Raw genomic sequence first — 10,000 nt, forward strand, 5'->3', positions numbered from 1 at the left:
CAATAAATAAATAAACAAATAAGAAAAGGATTAAACTTGTACGAAACCAAAATAAAAATGAAAGCAAAGGATAAAGATAAACAACACACACACACACACACACACACACACACACACACACACAGAGAGAGAGAGAGAGAGAGAGAGAGAGAGAGAGAACAGGTTGGAAGTGGGACAAAAATAAACTCAAAACTGGTGCATTGGAGACTAAGGAAGGGGAGGGAGGAGCAGGGGAAAACAAAGGAGAGGACAAGGACAGGAGGAGGAGGAGGAGGAGGAGGACGTCAACACTCTTCCTCAAGGCTGACCTCAACCATTGCCCTCAAAAGGTTCTCACTCGTACCCGAACCTGAAAACATCTCAACCTGTTTGTGTGTGTGTGTGTGTGTGTGTGTGTGTGTGTGTGTGTGTGTGTGTGTGTGTGTCTTCATTTGTTGCTTTTCATTCATATTGTGGCTACGTACAAGTTTGATTTTAATTTATTTTTATAGTATTTCTTTATTGCTTTTTTTTCTTTTCTTTTTTCTTTTTTTTTCTATTTTATTCTCACTGTTATTGGTTTCGGTCCTTTTTCATTAGTTTTCCTCACAAATACATATTTTATTATTTCTTTCCTTTATTTCTTTTCTTTTTCGTATTTGCATTACGTCTCTCTCTCTCTCTCTCTCTCTCTCTCTCTCTCTCTCTCTCTCTCTCTCTCTCTCTCTCTCTCTCTCTCTCTCTCTCGTCCCATCCTCTTTTTTTCTTTAACTTTCCTCCACTTTATCGATCTTTTCATTTCCTCAATATTTCTCATCTTTATTCCATTTCCTCCTTCCTTCTCATCCTCGTTGTCCTTCATGGCTCTGATTCATTTATTTCCCTTCCTTTCCCTTCATCTCTTTTCCTTCCGTATATTCTACCCTCATTTTCTTCCTTTGTTTTATTCCTCTTTCCTTCTTTCTTATTTCTTTGTTTTCTCTTGCGTTATTTTGTTTTCTTTTTTCCTCCATTCGTTTATTTTTTCTTATCATTATTTTTATTATCATTTTATGTTACTACGATTTTTTTTCTTTTCTCTCTCTCTCTCTCTCTCTCTCTCTCTCTCTCTCTCTCTCTCTCTCTCTCTCTCTCTCTCTCTCTCTCTCTCTCTCTCTCTCTCTCTCTCTCTCTCTCTCTCTCTCTAACTACTTTCTATGGCTCTCCTGTTCTTTTCCTCCTGTTCTTTTCCTTCTGTTCATTTTACATTTTCTTCCTTGTCTTCATTTTATTCCATTCTTCTATTTTTTTCCCCTTCTCTCTCTTTTTTTTCCTATTCTGTATTTTATCTACCAGCTTACTTTCCCCTTATTTTCCTATTCTCTTCACTTTTCTTTCCTTTTCTTCTTTTTTTTCTTCCCATGAAATTTTCGTCCTATTTCCTCATACTTTTTTTTTCACTCGGCCACTCTTCCTTCATTCTTTTCCTTCATTTCCTGTTTTTTTTCTCCTCTTTTTCTTCCTCCTCTCTTCTTTTCCTTAAAATCGTAGCGTAAGTTTCCTATTCTCTCTCTTTTACATCTTTCTCCTTTTCTTATTCCTTTTTTCTCCTATTCTTCTTTTGCCTTTCCTCCTTTTTCCCGCCTCATTTTCCTCTCTCTTACTTTTCCTTTCATTCTCCGTCATTTTTTTTTATTCTCTTGTATTCCATTAATTCTTCTTGTTTTTTTTTTTTTCTTCCTTCCAACATCATACATTTCCTCCTTTCTTTTCTTCCATCTCCTGTTTACCTCTTTTCTGTTCCCATTCTCTATTTTCTTTCCTTTCTTTACTCATTTACCTATTTTTTTATCATCTTTTTGTCATCTTGAATTATCCTATCTATTTTTCCCTCTCTCCGTCTCTCTTGCATTTTTTTATCAACATTGAACTCTCTATTGCTTCCTTCACCTGTTCTCGTATCCTTCATCTCTCCATCGCGGCGTCCTTTATAATGGCAGGACGTTCTCGCCAGCCTTGTGTTCGTATTTTTAGGAATCTCATAAGCAGTGATATTAACGCCGCCTTACGTCACATCTCTTTCACGTCACGTCACGCTTTTGAAGTCAATATTCATGATGCAAGCTCAATATCATGCTTCATTAGTCTGTGTGTGTGTGTGTGTGTGTGTGTGTGTGTGTGTGTGTGTGTGTGTGTGTGTGTGTGTGTGTGTGTGTGTGTGTGTGTGTGTGTTACCTCTCTCTCTCTCTCTCTCTCTCTCTCTCTCTCTCTCTCTCTCTCTCTCTCTCTCTCTCTCTCTCTCTCTCTCTCTCTCTCTCTCTCTCTCTCTTTTTTTTCTTGGTATTAGTTTTAGTTTTCCTTTTCTTCATATTTGTATACGTGTTTGGTTATTGTTACTTATTTTTTTTCTTTCTTTGTTTTCTTTTTTATCTCTTCTTCTTCTTCTTCTTCTTCTTCTTCTTCTTCTTCTTCTTCTTTTCTTTTTCTTCTTCTTCTTCTTCTTCTTCTTCTTCTTTGTGTGTGTGTGTGTGTGTGTGTGTGTGTGTGTGTGTGTGTGTGTGTGTGTGTGTGTGTGTGTGTTGTAAAGATAAGTATCCCATGAATATTCAAAATTTTGTTAACAGAGAGAGAGAGAGAGAGAGAATGTTTTGAAAGTGTGAACCTCAATACCTTCCTTCCCTAGAGATATTTTGACCTGACTTTACAGCCTCCTCCTCCTCCTCCTCCTCCTCCTCCTCCTCCTCCTCCTCCTCCCTCGCACACGTGACACTGGGGAGAGGAAGGTGGATCAGCTGTTCACCCACCCCAGTCCTCACATGTAAACAAGGTCTTTCCTTTCTCCCTCTCTCCCTCTCTCTCCTCTCCAGTCCTCCCTCTCCCCTCCCTTCCTCTCTTCTTTCTTCACCTCTCCCAGTCCCATCTCTCGTCTCCCTCCCTTCCTCTCTCTCTCCTTCCTCTTCCTCCCTTTCTCCTTCCTCCTCCTCATGAAGTTACCCTATCCTCCTCCCCGTCTTCTCCATCTAGTCAGCAGATCCGAGTTGTCACAATGTTTGGACTTCTCAGACAGATTCCTCCTCCTCCTCCTCCTCCTCCTCCTCCTCGTGTATTTTTACCCTCCCATATCTTTTCTCTTATCCTTCCATCTTTCTCCTGTTTCTTCTAGTTTTATCTCTTGTTCTCTGCTGATATTTGTTATTCCTCATTCTCTTATTTGTTTTCCTTCCATTTTCTGGGCCATGTTTTCTCTTTTACTTTCGTCCTCCTTTCTCATTCATCTCGTCCTCTCTTTTTTCTTCTCTCTTTTTTTTTTCTCCAATTTACTTGTTTCCGTTCTTTCTTCTTTTATATAGTCTCTTTGAATTTCTACGTAGTACTTGCCTTGTCTATTTCTTTCTTCATTCAGTATTCCTAGTCCTCATTCGCATTCGTGTGTTTCCCTCTCCTTATTATCTACCTTATCCCTTTCTTTCTAACGGCCACAGGGAGAAGGAAGAGAATGCAAGCGAGAAAACGGAATAGAGATAATAAAATAATGTACTTGGTGTGCTATTTACTTGAACTCTCTCTCTCTCTCTCTCCTTCTCCCTCACCTGCCACCTTCCGTCTCAGGCAATTAGAGGTAAGCCAGGTATGACTGAGAATGTTTGACCAGGAAATGAAGGGAAGGATTATAAATTGGTGATTAAACACCTGATGATGCAGAGATTTGTGAATGAGTTGTGTGTGTGTGTGTGTTTGTGTGAGTTGTTAATTTGTCCTTGTAATGTTCTGCAGCTCCTCCTCCTTCTCCTTTTCGTCCTCCTCCTCCTCCTCCTCCTCCTCCTCCTCCTCCTCCTCCTCCTCCTCCTCCTCCTTCTTCTTCTTCTTCTTCTTCTTCTTCTCCTCCTCCTCCCATTTACTTGCCTCACGGCCAACCACCACCTGCCTCCGTCTCCTCCTTCTCCTCCTCCTCCTCCTCCTCCTCCTCTACGTTTTATTTCTCTCACGTGTTATAATATTGACAGCCAAACCTCCACCTACCTCTATCTCTCCTCCTCCTCCTTCTCCTCCTCCTCCTCTTGCATGTCCCTCACGAACCTGCCCCTCGTCTTCTTTTTGCCCCATGACGTTGTTAAGGGAGGGGGAAGGGGGCTAATCTGTGAAGAGAAAGCATTTTTTTTTTTTTTGGAGGGAGGGGAAGGAGGGAAGGGAGGGCTGTGAACTGCGCCGCATACTCACACACACACACACACACACACACACACACACACACACACACACACACTTGACATCATCACCAACTCATGACGCCATCACCATAAACCTGTTTCTCGCTTCCCTGTGATTGGCTGGGTTAAGAATTTATGGGCGTGGCTTCCAGTTGTGACGCCATTTAGTTTGCATTCTTCTCGTGTGGACAGTGACGTGTTTACTGCGTAGGATCAACTATAGATTGGTTACTGTGTTATTACGGGTTTTTTGTTTTTATTTTGCCTTTTTTTTCAGTCCTCGATTTTCCTTTCCCTATACTCGTTCCCTCCTGTGTGCGTGATGCTGTGACGTTATCTGTGGTGTTCTCTAGAAGTTCCTGCGAAGTGAAGGTGTACGAGTAGGGAAATTTTGCTTGGGTATTTTGTGGCGTTTCATAAGTGCGTGTAGAAATTCATTGGCTGGTTATCCCCCGTTTTTGTGTGTGTGTGCGTGTGTGAGATTGATAGAGTGTTGGCAATAGGTCTGTGTGTGTGTGTGTGTGTGTGTGTGTGTGTGTGCGCGCGTTTGTTTGGGTAAGTGAGCACGTGTGTATGTGTCGCACAGAGAGAGAGAGAGAGACCGGTCGTGTGAGTGGCTGGCTGGCAAGGTGACTCCCCTCTTTCCAAATCCCGAACCTCCCTTTCTAGCCTACACACACACACACACACACACACACACACACACACACACACACACACACACACACACACACACACACACACAGGAACTACTAACCTGAATTAACTCTTGAACAAATTTTCCTCTTGCTAAATTTTTCCTTCCTTTCCAGTAACAGGAAACAGACACGAGCAAGCTTGGGCATTGGGAGCTTCATTCTGGGAGCTTCCTTCTCACCGCACTTCCGTCTCCACACACACACATTTCTTTTCTCTCATCTCTCTGTCTCCCTTATTGTCCGTAACCTGGTGCAAATGTTCGTGACTAGCGCTGTGTGTGTGTGTGTGTGTGTGTGTGTGTGTGTGTGTGTGTGTGTTGTGATTGATTACCATATTACTGTTTTTTTTTTTCCATTGTTTCACTTGTTTTTCTTTGTGTAGTTTGTTTTATCTATGTATTAAGTTCTTTTTGTTTGTTTTTGTTGTTTTTTTTTTTTATCCTCCTGATGCGTGTGTTCGTGAGAGATTACCGTATCATTGTGTTGTTTGTGATTGTTCAACTTGTTTTTTTTTTTTCTTTTGTTTCGGTTTGTCTTTCTATTAAGTACTTTTTGTTTATTTGTTGTGTTTTTGTCGGTTTTTTATCTTTGTGTTTATTTTCATTTCTTTTCTAGTTTAGTTTTCTTTTCCTTTATTCTTGTTTCTTATTGGTTTCCTTTTGATCATCTTGTTATTCATCTCTCTCTCTCTCTCTCTCTCTCTCTCTCTCTCTCTCTCTCTCTCTCTCTCTCTCTCTCTCTCTCTCTCTCTCTCAGAAGCTAATGACTCTTTCCCTGTCCTATTTTGCCATCAAGGTAGACATTTCTCCTTATTCTGCGTCACCATTGACCTAATAATAGTCTTGATTTCTTTCTCCGTTACTCATCAAAGCATTTATTTTTTTCCTTCCCGCAGAGACGAGGAGTGTACATTGCCCCATTTTTTCCCTCCCTCTCGTTTTCCATAGCTATTTCCCTGTAGACTCGCCAGGAACTAGAGAATCGATGGTAAAAGATACATAAACATCATTGCATTGCCTCAAGACCTTCTAGAATTCCGTGCGTCATTCTCCCTCACACCCTTTTACAAGTCAGTGTTCATCAATTTAACTGCTTGATTATATAGTGACATGCAAGACAGAGAGAGAGAGAGGGGGGTGAGGAGGGAAGAAACACTTTGCTATTTTCTTAGGCTACAGAAATGATTTGCCTGGTTCTAAATGGTGTTTCTCCTAATATTAACGTAAAATAGTTGTTAATTTATCACTTGAAGCGTAAAATCACACTTAGAAGTCCGTGTTATTTTATCTACAGCTTTCTATGTAGTGGAGAAAGAGAGAGAAAGAGAGAAGGGGAAGGGGGGGCGGACGCGATGAAGGGTGATTTAATTGACGTCAACTTTCAGCACCTCTCCATTTACCCTTTCTTACACTGACACCCTTCCATTCCTTCTCTCCTTCTCCGCTTTCTTCCTAATTCTCTACCTCCTCCCCTTCCATCATGTCTCCTCCCTCCTCATCGCCCCGTTAACCTTACCCTCCCTTTTCTCTTTACTGCCACCCACTTCTAAAAGCACTCCCTTCACTTTTCCTTCCTTTTTTCTTTGTATTCTCTCTTCTTCTATATTCTCTCCCCTTCACTCCCGTTCTCTGGCACTCCCCTTCCCTTGGTGTCAAGTTGCAGGATATTTCAAGGAATGGTAATTAGTCTTGGGAACGAGAAATGCAAAGAAGGAAAAAGAATACGAAAGGACAGTGATAAATGTTGTTGAAAGAATTGTGTTGTATGTCCGTTGGTTTAGCAGTAGTAATAGTAGTAGTAGTAGTAGTAGTAGTAGTAGTAGTAGTAGTAGTAGTAGCAATAGCAGCAATAGTAATAACGACAACAACAAAACAAAAAACAATAACCTTGATAACAAAAAGAACAACACACACACACACACACACACACACACACGTCCGGTAGCTCAGGGTGGAGATATTTGTGTGTGTCTCCTTTCACGTGTAGCCCTGTTCACCTAGCAGTGAGTAGGTACGGGATGTAAATCGAGGAGTTGTGACCTTGTTGTCCCGGTGTGTGGTGTGTGCCTGGCCTCAGGCCTATCCGAAGATTGGAAATAATGAGTTCTGAGCTCGCTCTGTAGGGTAACGTCTGGCTGTCTCGTCAGAGACTGCAGCAGATCAAACAGTGAAACAGTGAAACACACACACGCTCACACTATATATACATAATGCAACAGGAAACCGCACGCGTACACACACACACACACACACACACACACACACACACACACACACACACACACACACACACACACACACACACACACACACACACAGGGACAGGATGACAGATAAAGAAGAGGCACGTCATAAATCAGAATGTTTTTTTAAGCAGACAAAGTGAGAAAAGGAGGTGTAAGGAGCAACAGGGGACGAACGATCGACACTACGAAATATAGGACAAGAAAAAGAAAGGAAGCTACTTTGATGAAAAGAAAGTAAGAAAAAGAAAAAGAACGAAAGAATTAAAAAGCTGGGAAATGTAGGTGGATAAGTAGAGGAAGAAAGAATAATGTGAGAATAATATCGGACAAGAAAAGAAAGGAAACTACTTAAATAAAAAAAAATCGAGAAAGGAAAAAACGAAAGAATTAAAAAGCTGGGATATGTAGGTGGATAAGTAAATGGAAAGAAGGAAGAATATAAGATGGAGTGAAGGAATACATTAATTGACTGATTAGTGGATTGTTTGATAGACTTATTGATTGTTTGAGAAGCAGATGAAGGGCAAAAACCTTCTATTTTTTTTTTTTTATCTCAAGTACGATAATTGTAAAATACCGTACGATAGTTTCATTTTTCTCTCCTAAAAGTTATGAATCGTCGTTTTTTATGGCAATTTCCTATATAAACGTTTTAACTAATCTTTTTCATAATTTCATTTCTAGTTTTTTTTATCTCAAGTACGACAACTTCACAATACCGTAATCCTGCTCTCTTCCAGTAAAAGTAAAGAAAATTAATTGACTGACTGACTGACTGACTGACGCTCCATGACGATTGAGGAATAAAGTACAAGACAAAAAAGAGAAGACACATGAGAAAACGTCGACCTGAGGGAGAGGAGCTACTGAAGAATATGACAAAGGGCACAGGGGTATGACAAAGGGCAGTGTTGAGCTTCAGTGCTTTCTGGAACGTTACGTAAATGCCAGTGTGACGTTAGCGGCCAAGAGGCGTCAGTCGTGCCTTCTTCCCTTGCCATTTATTAAAGTCCCTCAATGTTGGCTGGTAAATTCCCATTGCAATTTATTTTCTGCCACGTGTTTTTGTTTGATTTCTTATTCATTGCTATTTCGCTCATCCTTCCTCTGTGATTTTTGCTTCTCTTTTTTTTTCTTTTCTTTTTTTTCTCCAGCTACCTTAAGTCATTATACAGATAACAAATGCCTAAATCTTTTAATTTTATTTATTCGTCTTATTTCCGTACGTGTTTATAAAGAAAGACTTGCGTTCTTCTTATTAGTATTGTTTATCTCAGTAAAATTTAAAGCTTCCTAAAGTCACATACATGATTTATTTGGTTTTCTTCTCTCTCTCTCTCTCTCTCTCTCTCTCTCTCTCTCTCTCTCTCTCTCTCTCTCTCTCTCTCTCTCTCTCTCTCTCTCTCTCTCTCTCTCTCTCTCTCTCTCTCTCTCTCTCTCTCCCCTATATTCCTTTTTGCTCCCGACCTTTTCAAATATCTCATACTAGAATCTTCAGCGCTCTTCACAGCAGTATTTATTTTTAGAGACTCCTGAAATATACATGAGGTGTAAATGCACAGGACGGAAGCGGGGACGTTCTGGTTCATGTTTTCCTGGGTGCACGGGAAGCCACTCTGGAAATAAGGTCCGTTAATGTACTAAAATTATCCAAACTTATTGCTTTTAATCTTCTTTCTTTTCATGCATTTTTGTGCCGCATTTGCCTGGTGTCTGCTCTCCGCCCTTCCGGTGTGAGTGGAATCCTCCCCGCTTTGTACTTTGAAATGTAAAGAAAAGTTATTTATAAACATTTTTTTTTTTTTTTCTGAATGATGACGTAGACAGGATTTTTTTTCTTTTTTTAGTATGACTTCCTTTCTCTGTACCTTACACGCACAAATTTCCCTTTTCTCTTCCTTATATATTTTTTTTTTTCAAAGGTGAACGCGGGGCGACAGGAAGAAAATCATTTCATAAAGTTTGACGTAAATTCTGTCGAGCTTAATGAGATATGGTGTAAAATCTTCCTGAAAATCTATTAAGTGTGATGTGAGCTTTCGTAAACTACAATAGCTAAGACATGAGTTTCCCTGTACTTAACGAAACGTGTCTTGAGCTTTCGTAAAATGTACATAGACGAGAACGGAAGCTTCCTTGAACTCTGAGATGTGACGTGATCTTTTGCTACATGTATAATGAAAACATTGCTTGAAAATCATTGCCACGTGACCTTTCGTAGACTCTATAAACCGTGACTTGAGCTTTCGTAAAATGCGTTAGGCGTGACGTGAGCAATCATCGACTTAATGCAATATGAAGAGATCTCTCATCAAAAATAGAAACTCCACGTAACTTAAGCTTTCTACTGTGACATGACCTTTTGAAACTACTTTAACTCGTGACGTGATCTGAGGTGATGTGCGTAAAGCGTGACGCGGGGACATGAGAGGCACACGTCCGCTTCCTCGCCGCTCACACAGGGTAGAGATACATGGAAACTAGGAAAGCTTCTGAGTTGGCTTATTTGGGCAGGGAATATGTGATAGCATAGTAGCAGTGATGAGGAACAGCTAGTGACAGTTGTAATAGTTTGTTAGAGTAATTGCTAGTGATTATTAGTATTGATTAGTGGTAATGAATAATAGTTATAATAAGTAGATTTGTAACAGTGATGAATAAGTATCAGTAAAGTAAAGAATAGGTAGTTAAAGTAGTAATAGCTAGTTGTATTGGCTATTGATGATAAGTAATATTCATAATGAGTAAACTAGTAACAGTAATAAATAAATAATAGATAAGTAAAGAATAGCTAGTGGAAGTAGTAAAAGCTAGTTGTAATTAGTGATAGCTAGCGCTTAAAAATATTGGTTAGTGGTAATAAGTAATGAATAAGTAACAAAGTGAAGAGT

General features: G+C 40.0%; 1 protein-coding gene across 2 annotated transcripts in view; it reads left to right on the plus strand.

Moving 5' to 3' along the window:
• The window catches only part of LOC123505992 (regulator of G-protein signaling 2-like), a 145,168-nt gene that overhangs the window by 76,157 nt on the left and 59,011 nt on the right, over positions 1-10,000 (plus strand). The window lies entirely within an intron of this gene.

The sequence above is a fragment of the Portunus trituberculatus genome, chromosome 19 (assembly GCF_017591435.1).
Source record: "Portunus trituberculatus isolate SZX2019 chromosome 19, ASM1759143v1, whole genome shotgun sequence".
NCBI classification, from domain to species: domain Eukaryota; kingdom Metazoa; phylum Arthropoda; class Malacostraca; order Decapoda; family Portunidae; genus Portunus; species Portunus trituberculatus.